Source organism: Apostichopus japonicus, chromosome 17, assembly GCF_037975245.1.
Source record: "Apostichopus japonicus isolate 1M-3 chromosome 17, ASM3797524v1, whole genome shotgun sequence".
NCBI classification, from domain to species: domain Eukaryota; kingdom Metazoa; phylum Echinodermata; class Holothuroidea; order Aspidochirotida; family Stichopodidae; genus Apostichopus; species Apostichopus japonicus.
Window position 1 is genome coordinate 13,924,000 of NC_092577.1, and position 11,631 is coordinate 13,935,630.

Below are 11,631 nucleotides of genomic sequence, written 5' to 3' on the forward strand. Positions count from 1 at the left end.
GCTGTTACACTTAGGCCGCATGCGCAAGCGTCGGGCGTGTGGAACCCACAAGAGCAGAGTTTACATATAAATGTACTGGAATTAAAAGCTATTCTACAAGCGTTGAAAAAGCTGTGTTTAGGCTCCAAGGATATCCACATTCGTATCCAGTCAGATAATACAACAGCTGTAGCATATGTTAATAACATGGGAGGCTCGCATTCCATGCAGTCTAGTTTGGTTGCTAAGGCTATCTGGTTATGGGCAATTGAACGGAATATTTGGATTTCTGCTGCCTTTTTACCAGGGAAAGACAATGTAGTAGCGGACAAATTATCACGTCCACAGAAACATCATACCGAGTGGATGTTGCAACCAAAGTTTTTTGGCGATATTGTAGCTAGGTTTGGATACCCTAGCATAGATTTATTCGCATCAAAATTTAACAAACAAATAGATACATATGCATCATGGAAGCCAGATTCAAAGGCATGTTTTGTGGACGCCTTTTCGGTAAATTGGAAAGACTTTTATTTTTATGCCTTTCCCCCTTTTAGTCTCATTGGCAAAATGATACAAAAAATAAAAATAGATGAGGCATATGGAATTGTTATTGTGCCAGATTGGCCTTCCCAACCTTGGTTTACAACTTTGGTGTCTCTTCTTACCGCAAATCCAATTATTATTCCACAGAGGTTGGACATGCTGGTACTTCCGGGAGATACATTTCGACATCCGCTTTGCCCCAAACTGCGGCTTCTGGCTTGCCGCTTGTCGGGGAGGCACTCCGAATGCAAGGATTTTCACCAGAATCTAGCAAAATTATCATTTCATCATGGCGAAAAGGAACACAAAAACAATATGCAGGTTTCCACAGAAAGTGGGGACAGTTTTGTATTCAAAGGGAGGTGGATATGTTTCGACCGTCTTTGACGGATGTAGTAACATTCCTTACCCACCTATTCAATTCCGGACTCGGTTATAGTTCATTGAACACCGCACGGTGTGCTCTTTCATCAATAATTATGAGGGATTCTGATAATACCATAGGCAACCATCCTTTGGTATCAAGATTTATAAAGGGAGTTTATCATCTAAGACCGCCTTCATGTCGGTACGATAACATTTGGGATGTTTCAATAGTGTTAAGGTATTTAAGAGGCCTGCATCCTTTAAGTTCACTTTCTATGAAGATGCTAACACTGAAACTGGTTACTTTAGTGGCACTAGTTTCCGCTCAAAGATTACAAACCTTGCAGCTATTAGATATCTCCACAGTGCATGGGGATGGCAGTACTTTTGTCTTTACGATCCCTGACCAGATCAAACAATCACGACCTGGATCTGGTCCGATAAAAGTTGTACTAAGAGACTTTCAAGAAGATCAATCGATTAGTGTTGTGAAAGTATTAGAGTTCTATCTCAAACAAACAAAGAACCTAAGAGGTAGTTGCTCAAAACTATTTATTAGTTATGTAAAACCGCATGCTGCAGTTTCTCGTGACACGCTTGCAAGATGGATCAAGCTGGTCTTGGATTTGTCCGGAGTTGATACGAAACATTTTCCGCTCATAGTACAAGAGCCGCATCAACTTCAGCCGCCTACTCTAGGAGTGTGCCGATCGAAGAAATATTAAAAGTTGCTGGATGGAAGTCAGAAAAAACGTTTGCGAAGTTTTACAATAAGGAGGTTCTCCATCAAAACGAGACATTTACAAACATCCTGTTAAGTTAATACTATTATTACGCCTGCTATCGAAGAGGCACATTTGTGTTGCGTGCATTGAACACATGCTAAGATTCAGTTACTAAAACAATGTTATCCTTCTGTTCGTAAGCTTCTGTTCACAAAATGACAGAACAGAAATTATTCCCTTCACTGGTGCAAAAGGAAAGAAAGTATATTGTTAATAACGTTCTCAAATAACTAAAAGAAATTCATATTATTTGTTGTTAACCATATGGTTTATTGTGTTTACAAGTAAGTACACAGTCATTGAGCAGAGTGAATCACTCTAGTCAAGTACAAAATAAAACAAAGAAGACACAGAAAATTTGTTGATCTACGAGTTATTCTCCTTGCTTCGTGTTCACTTCAAGCTTTAAAGTCTCATGGGAGACCGACCTCTGTATGTTACGTAAGAGATAATCCTAAAATTAAATGAGACTTCGCAGAAGTTGAAATTTGATTAAGATTATCTCGTCGTAACATACAGGGAGAGGGATCACATGCCCTCCCTTAGCCCAACCCGTTTTGGTCGGATTTGGTTTCGAAGTGAACCCTCATCTTTAAAAGACTGACACTAAGTGGTGAATTAGACGATCTCATGTGATGAATTTTAGGATTATACAGTATAGTAAACAGTATGATATATTTCCGTCACTGCACTGTGTAAATCGTTATTATACATATAGGCCTACAGCGCATGTGTGATCCCCCCTGTACGAAACTTTCACTGTGCGATGTTATCGATTATTGCCTTCACAGAAAACTTCGATCAAAGTAGATCATACAATACTAGTGTGCTAAATATGTCTAAACCTATTCCAAACATATCTACATATACAAAGCTTCAGGTTATTTTGAACGGATATATCTTCGTTGCAACAAATGGATGCAGAACCTCGAAGTTAAGGTTTCTATGGTGATAACGTAACTTTCCGACCAATCATGAACGACTTTTTACACATAATTGCAAACCTGTTTGAGAAAAAAAAATCGCGTCCGGGTTTTTCATCCAAGAGCAATCTACGGTTTTTCCCATCTGAAATGACTTTCTAAATTGAAAAGATTCTAAATTTGAGTTAAAATGTTGAATTGGAAGCTACCCGACGTGTAAGTTGTAATTCACAAGCCTTTGCGGGCTTATTTATATTTACCCTAGTCTGTATATAATCAAGGTTTACCCATATTGTATCATTTATATTTACCCTAGTCTGTATATATTCAAGGTTTACCCCATATTGTATCATTTATATATACCCTAGTCTGTATATAATCAAAGTTTACCTCATATTGTATCATTTATATTTACCCTAGTCTGTATATAATCAAAGTTTACCTCATATTGTATCATTTATATTTACCCTAGTCTGTATATAATCAAGGTTTACCCCATATTGTATCATTTATATTTACCCTAGTCTGTATATAATCAAGGTTTACCCCATATTGTATCATTTATATTTACCCTAGTCTGTATATAATCAAGGTTTACCTCATATTGTATCATTTATATTTAGTCTGTATATAATCAAGGTTTACCCCATATTGTTTTATTTATATTTAGTCTGTAAATATCTATAAACTTACAGTTAATGTGTCTTTAATTGTTACTTCGGTGTGAGTATCGTTAACGTTGACCTCAGACATATCATTAATATTTAATTTAGTATACACCTTTAAAAACACTAGGGCCAGGTTTTTCAAAAAGTGGGTGCAATCAGACTACCACCAGGTTTTTAGGTACCCATATTTCCTCACCATTAGGGAAACGTTGATGTTTCCTTTAGTCTAGGGTCAAACCATGTTTCCTAATTTTTAAGGTTATTGTTTCCTAGGAAGTGGTGAAACTTAAGTTTTGCTTACTTCCAATGGTTAGCTGGTTTCCTCTAGTTAGGGGTTTAACACTCCCTAAGTTTGTGGCGAAAACCGAGGTTTCCCCTATTATGCGATAAACTACACTCATTTATTAGCTGGGAAATACTACAACAATTCCTGAGGTAAATGCACGTTTCCTCACCATCTGGTGGTAGCAGAAGCTGCTACCGAGAAAGTGGGTTCACCTATAGGTTACACCAATTAGTAGTGTAAATGAACCCAGTGCTTTTGATAAAAGTAAGAAAGGATACCTTTTCAAATAACTTTGTTTTTTTTCACTAATTTGAATAGATGATTTTATTAGTATTTTATGAAATAAAAGATTGATGATGAAGAAACTTTGTGAAATAACATCATTAAATTTCCAGAAAGGCAATATAATAGTCGAAGTGTTGTCTGTCATTATACAACATGTTTGAAATATACACTTAGATTAAAATTATGCAATAACTAGCCATACAGAGTCAAGTATATAAATCTGACACCACTGCCTACCCCCCCCCCCCCTTTACACACTTGAATTAAACTATGCAATAACTAGCAATACAGAGTCAAATATATAAATCTGAAACCACTGCCATTGTCCCAAAGACACTTGGATTAAACTATGCAATAACTAGCAATACTAAAAAAATATATAAATCTGACACCACTGCCCCCCCCCCCCCCAACATAGACACTTGAATTAAAATATGCAATAACTAGCAATACTAAATAAATTATATCAATCTGAAACCACTGCCCCCATAGACACTTGAATTAAACTATGTAATAACTAGCAATACTAAAGAACGCATATAAATATGAAACCACTGCCCACCCCCACCCCCAACATAGACATTTGAATTTAACTATGCAATACACTAGCAATACACAACAAAGTATATGAAGCTGACACCACTGTACCTAACCTCACCATAGAAACTGTGGTTAAAGAATGCAATAACTAGCAACACACAGTTAGATATATAAATCTGACACCACTGCCACCCCCCCTCCATAGACACTTGGATTAAACTATGCAATAACTAGAAATACACCATCAAGTATATACATCTGACACCAGAGTCCCACCCCCCCCTACCTTCGATACTTGGATTAAACTATACAACTACAAACAATTCACAATCAAGTATACAAATCTGAAACCACTGCCCCCCCCCTCCCCCTATAGACACTTGGATTAAACTATGCAATAACTAGAAATACACCATCAAGTATATACATCTGACACCAGAGCCCCCCCCCCCCCCATCTCGATACTTGGATTAAACTATACAATTACAAGCAATACACAATCAAGTATACAAATCTGACACCACTGCCCCCCCCCCCCATAGACACTTGGATTAAACTATGCAATAAACTAGCAATACACAATAGAGTATAGAAATATGACACCACTGCCCCCCCCCCCCCCAATAGGCACTTGGATTAAACTATGCAATAAACTAGCAATACACAGTAGAGTATATAAATCTGACACCAGTGTCCCCCCTCCTTTAGATACTTGGATTAAACTATGCAATAACTAGCAATACACAACAAAGCATCTAAAGCTGATACCACTGCCCCCCCCCCACCCTCACCATAGAAACTATCATTAAACTATAGTACTATATAAATCTGAAACCACTGCCATTGTCCCCAAAGACACTTGGATTAAACTATGCAATAACTAGCAATACTAAAAAATATATAAATCTGACACCACTGCCCCCCCCCCTCCCCAACATAGACACTTGAATTAAAATATGCAATAACTAGCAATACTAAATAAATTATATCAATCTGACACCAGAGTTCCCCCCCCCCTTAACCTTCGATACTTGGATTTAACTATACAATGACAAGCAATACACAATCAAGTATACAAATCTGACACCACTGCCCCCCCCCCATAGGCACTTGGATTAAACTATGCAATAAACTAGCAATACACAATAGAGTATATAAATATGACACCACTGCCCCCCCCCCCCCCCGCACAACAACACTCGGATTAAACCATGGAAGAACCAGTATATAAATCTGACACAACTACCCCTCCCCCACCATCTCCCCGCATAAACAGTTGGATTAGACCATGTAACAACTACGATGTACATGCAGAATAATTTCTAAATAAATATGTATGTTTCAAGCGTATTCTTGGTATATTCAATATTGTGGGAATAATTGAGCCCAAAAAACAAAGAGCTTGCAGCGGAAATAATATTTGCAGTGTCAAAAACAACGGTTGCTTCAGCAAAACAACATAGCAACACTTTGGCTTCATCACATCTCCAATAACCGTAAGCAATGGATCGATCTGCATTTTCAGCTGCGTCCACAATGTAATCTTTTCTTGTCTCTTACTGCAAAAGGAAAAACGAAATCATTTGTCTCAGAACTCTAGTTTTATACATTCATTTCCGTAATACAATTGTTGATTTAAGGCTGGCTTATTTCATTTAGTAAAAAACCAAGTAGATTCTAAAACCAACTGTGGGTTGGTAAAGGGGTTGGGAGGTAAACTGAAACTCAGATGCCCAATTTCCCAAATGGCTTTTCAAAGTATTTGTTTTGTTAGACAGTTAAGAAAGTCACTTTTCTGTACAATGAGTCAACTAAGGGGTTTCCATCACAGGTTTGGTATTTCAATAATTCTATAGTCTGTAACAAGTTGTAAGAGCATCAAATCAAGCACAAAAAAATTCTCACCTCGTAAACTTTGACTAAACTCTCCAAGGAACAAAAGGGTAGCAAAAGTCTTGTTCTCAATCTGCAAGTGTTTCACTACTGTAGGCTGATTTCTTGGCTTGCTTCTGGCTTGGGATAGGATTTTGCTTGCTACCTTGCTCAAGGAAGATTGGAAGGTTTTGTGAACTTCTGTGTCTGTAAGGCATTTCAATTAATTTCCAAGTTTACTTGATGAAGCAATGCAGGATAAACCTCGTAGGATTTGGAAAACCAGTGGGTTGGAGTTAGTTCTTTGAGCATAAGTAATTTCCATTCTTCGAGTCATTATAGCTATGTTTGGAGTGGCATTCTTCCATTCTTTGTTCATAACCTCCACATCCTCTTTAATAGTTTACCTCTCCTCGCTTTGCCTACTGCAAAATGAAAGTTATCATCATTAGTCTTACATACAGGCCGTATCTTCTAAAGCGCACGATCATTCGCATGCACATACAAATGTCTAAACTATTCCCTGTTGACTAATGACCTCATTTTCCAAACTGCTCACCTTGTAAAATATAACTCTTATAATCATACCAAAAATTCAACTACATGTACCCTACTTTCTACCAATGTCATCAAACTCTTTTGGACCAGTATTGATCACAATGAGTGTGTGCACGACACACTAATCAAAATTCATGATATGAGCTAAATAAAATAAAGTATGACATCAATCCACCTTATCATTGTTGAGTTAGCGCAATTGCTAGCCATATTATGTCGGTTTATGAATATTCATTGAGCTGTTCATAACACCCAAATTTGGACCCTAATTCTTTACCAGTGACAAGTTTGATTGTAATCAGGTATACAATTGCCAAGAAATCAATATTTTAAAGGACTTGCTCTACCCAGGAAAAAATTTACCTCAAATTTACCGCGGTAACATACCACAATTTTACCACGGTAAACCCGGGGTAAAACCGCGGTAAATTTGTTGTACATTACCGCGGTGTTTTGGCCCTATGGACGCAGTAAACCGCGGTTTACCGCAGTAAATTACCACAAATTTACCATAGTTTTACCTCGCTTTTACCCCAATTTTACCGCAATTTACCACGCTGTTACCATACTTTTACCGCACTTTTACCACGCTTTTACCCCAAATTTACCACAGTTTTACCGTTCTTTTACCCCAATTTTACCGCATATTTACCACGCTCTTCCTTAGTTTTACCTCAATTTACCATGCTTTTACCACAGTGTACCATGGTTTTACCCCAAGGTTACCATGGTTTTACCGTAGATTTACCACACTTTTACCCTAAATTTACCACAGTTTTACCGTTCTTTTACCCCAATTTTACCGTATATTTACCACGCTTTTTCCTTAGTTTTACCTCAATTTACCATACTTTTACCACGCTTTACCGTTCTTTTACCCCAATTTACCATGGTTTTACAGTAGATTTACTACGCTTTTACCTTAGTTTTACCTCAGTTTACCAGGATTTTACACTAATTGTAGGACAGTTTTACCTCACATTAAGCATAATTTTGTCCTAATTTCAATCAGCATGTATACCATAAATTTCTTTGAATTTCACCCATTAGAGTATTGTATCATAATTTGGCTATATGCCTTTACCCTTATTGTAATGGGTGTATGCCTGACATGTAAGTCCACAGTTGTAGCATGCAACAGTTTTTAATTCATCAAATCCATGGAGGTTTCACACATGAGAAAGCTTTGTTGAATTTCAATAACCCTAGCTGGTATGACTCCTGACTATCTTCTTTAGACTTAACTGGTAGTCCAGATTGGACTTTTGATCTCCAATTGTCCTCAAAAACTTGGTTTAAATGAAGAGAGTACTCTGTAGATATGATATGATACACCTCGTATTACGCTTCCACCCGAAGGTGCTTCAGCAGACTAAGGAAATCCTTAGTCGGAAATTATTGAGGTTCCAAGTTTTTGTGCGTGGAAGGACACCGGCGAATCTCGCCTTCTCTTTTCGAATAGTGCCCTGAAGTAACGAGGCAGGGGTGTGTAGTCCTGCTCCCGGGACCGCAATTTAACGTCCCCTCCGAAGGACGTGAGTACCGCTTTCCACGTGTAGCCACTTTCCTACCACGAGAAAGGAGAAAGGAGTACTCTGTAGATGATATGATATGATACACCTCGTATTACGCTTCCACCCGAAGGTGCTTCAGCAGACTAAGGAAATCCTTAGTCGGAAATTATTGAGGTTCCAAGTTTTTGTGCGTGGAAGGACACCGGCGAAACTCGCCTTCTCTTTTCGAATAGTGCCCTGAAGTAACGAGGCAGGGGTGTGTAGTCCTGCTCCCGGGACCGCAATTTAACGTCCCCTCCGAAGGACGTACTCTGTAGATAGATACATAGACTTGTCATGTCATTTAATGGACCTGACAGAGAATACCCAAATCTGAGGACACTGATTGGTCAATTTTTGTGTGTTCAGTGTTGAGGCACAGAAGATATGCCTTATGTGTGCTAGTTTATATAGTTCTTTTTTTCATTTTAAAGGCTTTTAGGTTCTCCCTCATGATGAAAAAAGAATTATATGTTGTCTCCTCTCAAATTTATCAGGGATTACATGAAGGAATTCTCTATGTATATATCTACTGCTTTTTTTTTAGGAAAAGAGATGCATACTATAACATATAAGAATAGCAGTTGGTCTCTCTTCTTAATTCAACTCATATCCACAGGTAATTTATATTGCCAACATTAAGATATGAGTAGAACATAAGCTGGCAAAAGGTTTGTCTTATCAGTATTGCAAAAATATGGGACAAAATCATGCAAAAATTGCTGTAAATGTACCATCATGTTTCATAGTGTGACCCATATATGTTCTACTGTGGTAAAATCATGGTACAATTATGGTAAATTTACCATAGTATAATTGCACTGTATAGTTTTACCCTAATTTTACTGTGGTTAATCATGGCACAATTGTAGGAATTTCACCTATGTAGTTTATGGACCATATAAATTTACCCTACTTAATGACTCCAGTAATATCATGGTAAAGGTAAATTTACCGTAGTAAATGTACCACACTTTTACCCTACTTTTACCGCGGTATACTACCATGGTAAAACTGTGGTAAATTTACCGTAGTAAATGTACCGCACTTTTACCGCGGTAATACCATGGTAAAGCTGTGGTAAATTTACCGTAGTAAATTTACCGCACTTTTACCGCGGTAATACCATGGTAAAGCTGTGGTAAATTTACCGTAGTAAATGTACCGCACTTTTACCGCGGTAGTACCATGGTAAAACTGTGGTAAATTTACCGCAGTAAATGTACCGCACTTTTACCCTACTTTTACCGCGGTAATACCATGGTAAAACTGTGGTAAATTTACCGCAGTAAATGTACCGCACTTTTACCATACTTTTACCGCGGTAATACCATGGTAAAACTGCGGTAAATGTACCGCAGTTTATTTTACCACAATTTTACCACACATTTACCCCATTTACCATACATTTACCATAGTTTACCGCGGTAAAATTAGGGTACATTTTTTGCTGGGTAAGCCCTTCCAATTTATTACCATTCATGAGATTGGTATCAAAATAAATATGTATAACATACTCACCATGATCACCTTGTGTGATAAGGCATGACAAGGCAGTTAAAACTTTTATTACTGGTTCTGTGTTGCAAACGTTCTTGGTGAGATACTCTGTTTCTTTAAATTACTAGTTGGTGGGCTCTCCTTACATTATTTCCTTCCATCCATCTGTACCAGTTCCCGATATCTCTTTTAGGGACTTATTTTTTGAATTCAGCTCTAGAGCAGTTTGTTTCCTTTCAACTTTGGTTGGACTATCTGTTTATTTTGAAAGTTCATGTGCAATTGCATCCAGCAAGTCCCTTCTTTGATCCCAAAGGACAGGTCTCTCATTTTGCAATGCCTATTTTAGTAATGAGAAACATTTTTGCACTGGAATGACAAATTTATCTGGCCACTTTCCTTTTAGACTGGGGAGGGTCGAACCTACAATCATCTCCTCTGAGCTGGTTGAGGAATCATCTGATTGTAATACGTTGGTTGTATCATCATTTAGTGTATTATCAGTAGGTTCAGGTGTTGGCATTTCTTTGATATCTAATGCACTTTCAGAGGAACGTGAATTTTAAATTAGACCGGTCAAAACAGTTCTGTGAGATATTTGCTCAAAACTAGAAACATCAATCCAAACATCCCACTCCTTGTCGTAATTTTGTAAAGTAATGTGCGCCTGACTTGTTCCAATTAGCTACCTGAATTACTTTGACGATATCATCTGATTCCTTAACTGTGGTTATCTTTTAGTTTTCATTGAACTTGACTGAAAATTCCTTTTCCAAATTAAAATCCACCAAGAAAATGGGATCCTAATTTATCCCCTGCAATGAAATATCATCGATTAAGACCTTTGGTTGACTACAATTATCCCTTCACTTTCTAGAATATTTAAGTTTTTACAAAGTGAACCAATTATGTAAGGTAGATTGTCATTGGTAAAATCCTTTCAGAGGCAAAGTTGTAACAGGAAAATTGAATCAAACCCACTATTTTCTTGTACACCAAATTTTTCAATTGAGAAATAACTTGCAGCAATCGTATGGTTACCCCTGTGTTGCCCTATGGGATTAAATACCACAAACTCATCAAAAAACAGTATGACTCTAATCTATGTTTTTACACGATCTACCATCTGTGTTTCCCTTTAATTCATATTGTGGTATTTCAGACGATTCAATATCAAGAATTTTGGCGAGATTGTCATTAACATCTCAGAGAATCTTTATTGTTTTTAACAAGGAACGTAGTGTAAGCAAATTATGTTTATATTTCGACCCAGGTTACACGCGACTGGTTCTACAAACTGGAATTTGTTTTTGTCATATTCTCTCCGTTTATAATCACTCTTTAAATGACCATATGCATCTTAAAATAAAAATTTGATCATTCACTTTTTTGCATACATTTTCAACCAAGCCTCTATGTCAAGATCAGCTGTCTCTCAAAATACGCAATTACTAAGTAAATAGTAAGATTATTTGAAAGCTGAAAGAGTTAGGTAAGGTCAGCTAAAATCGTTAGACTGTTGTTGCTGGAACAAGATCCACAAGATCTAGTTTTATTAAAATAAGTACTAATATATCTGTTAGTATTTTTTATGACATTGGCTTGAGCAGGTTCTTCATCAATATCACATCTGTAGAGTTTGCATCATTTACAGACCACGTCTTTTTTAACTTTATGTCATTTTTGTGATGTCTGCTAACTTGTTTACGTAAGGAGTTACGTAAGCTTTGTATGGAATAACAGTATATTTGTATGGACATTGAACAACAT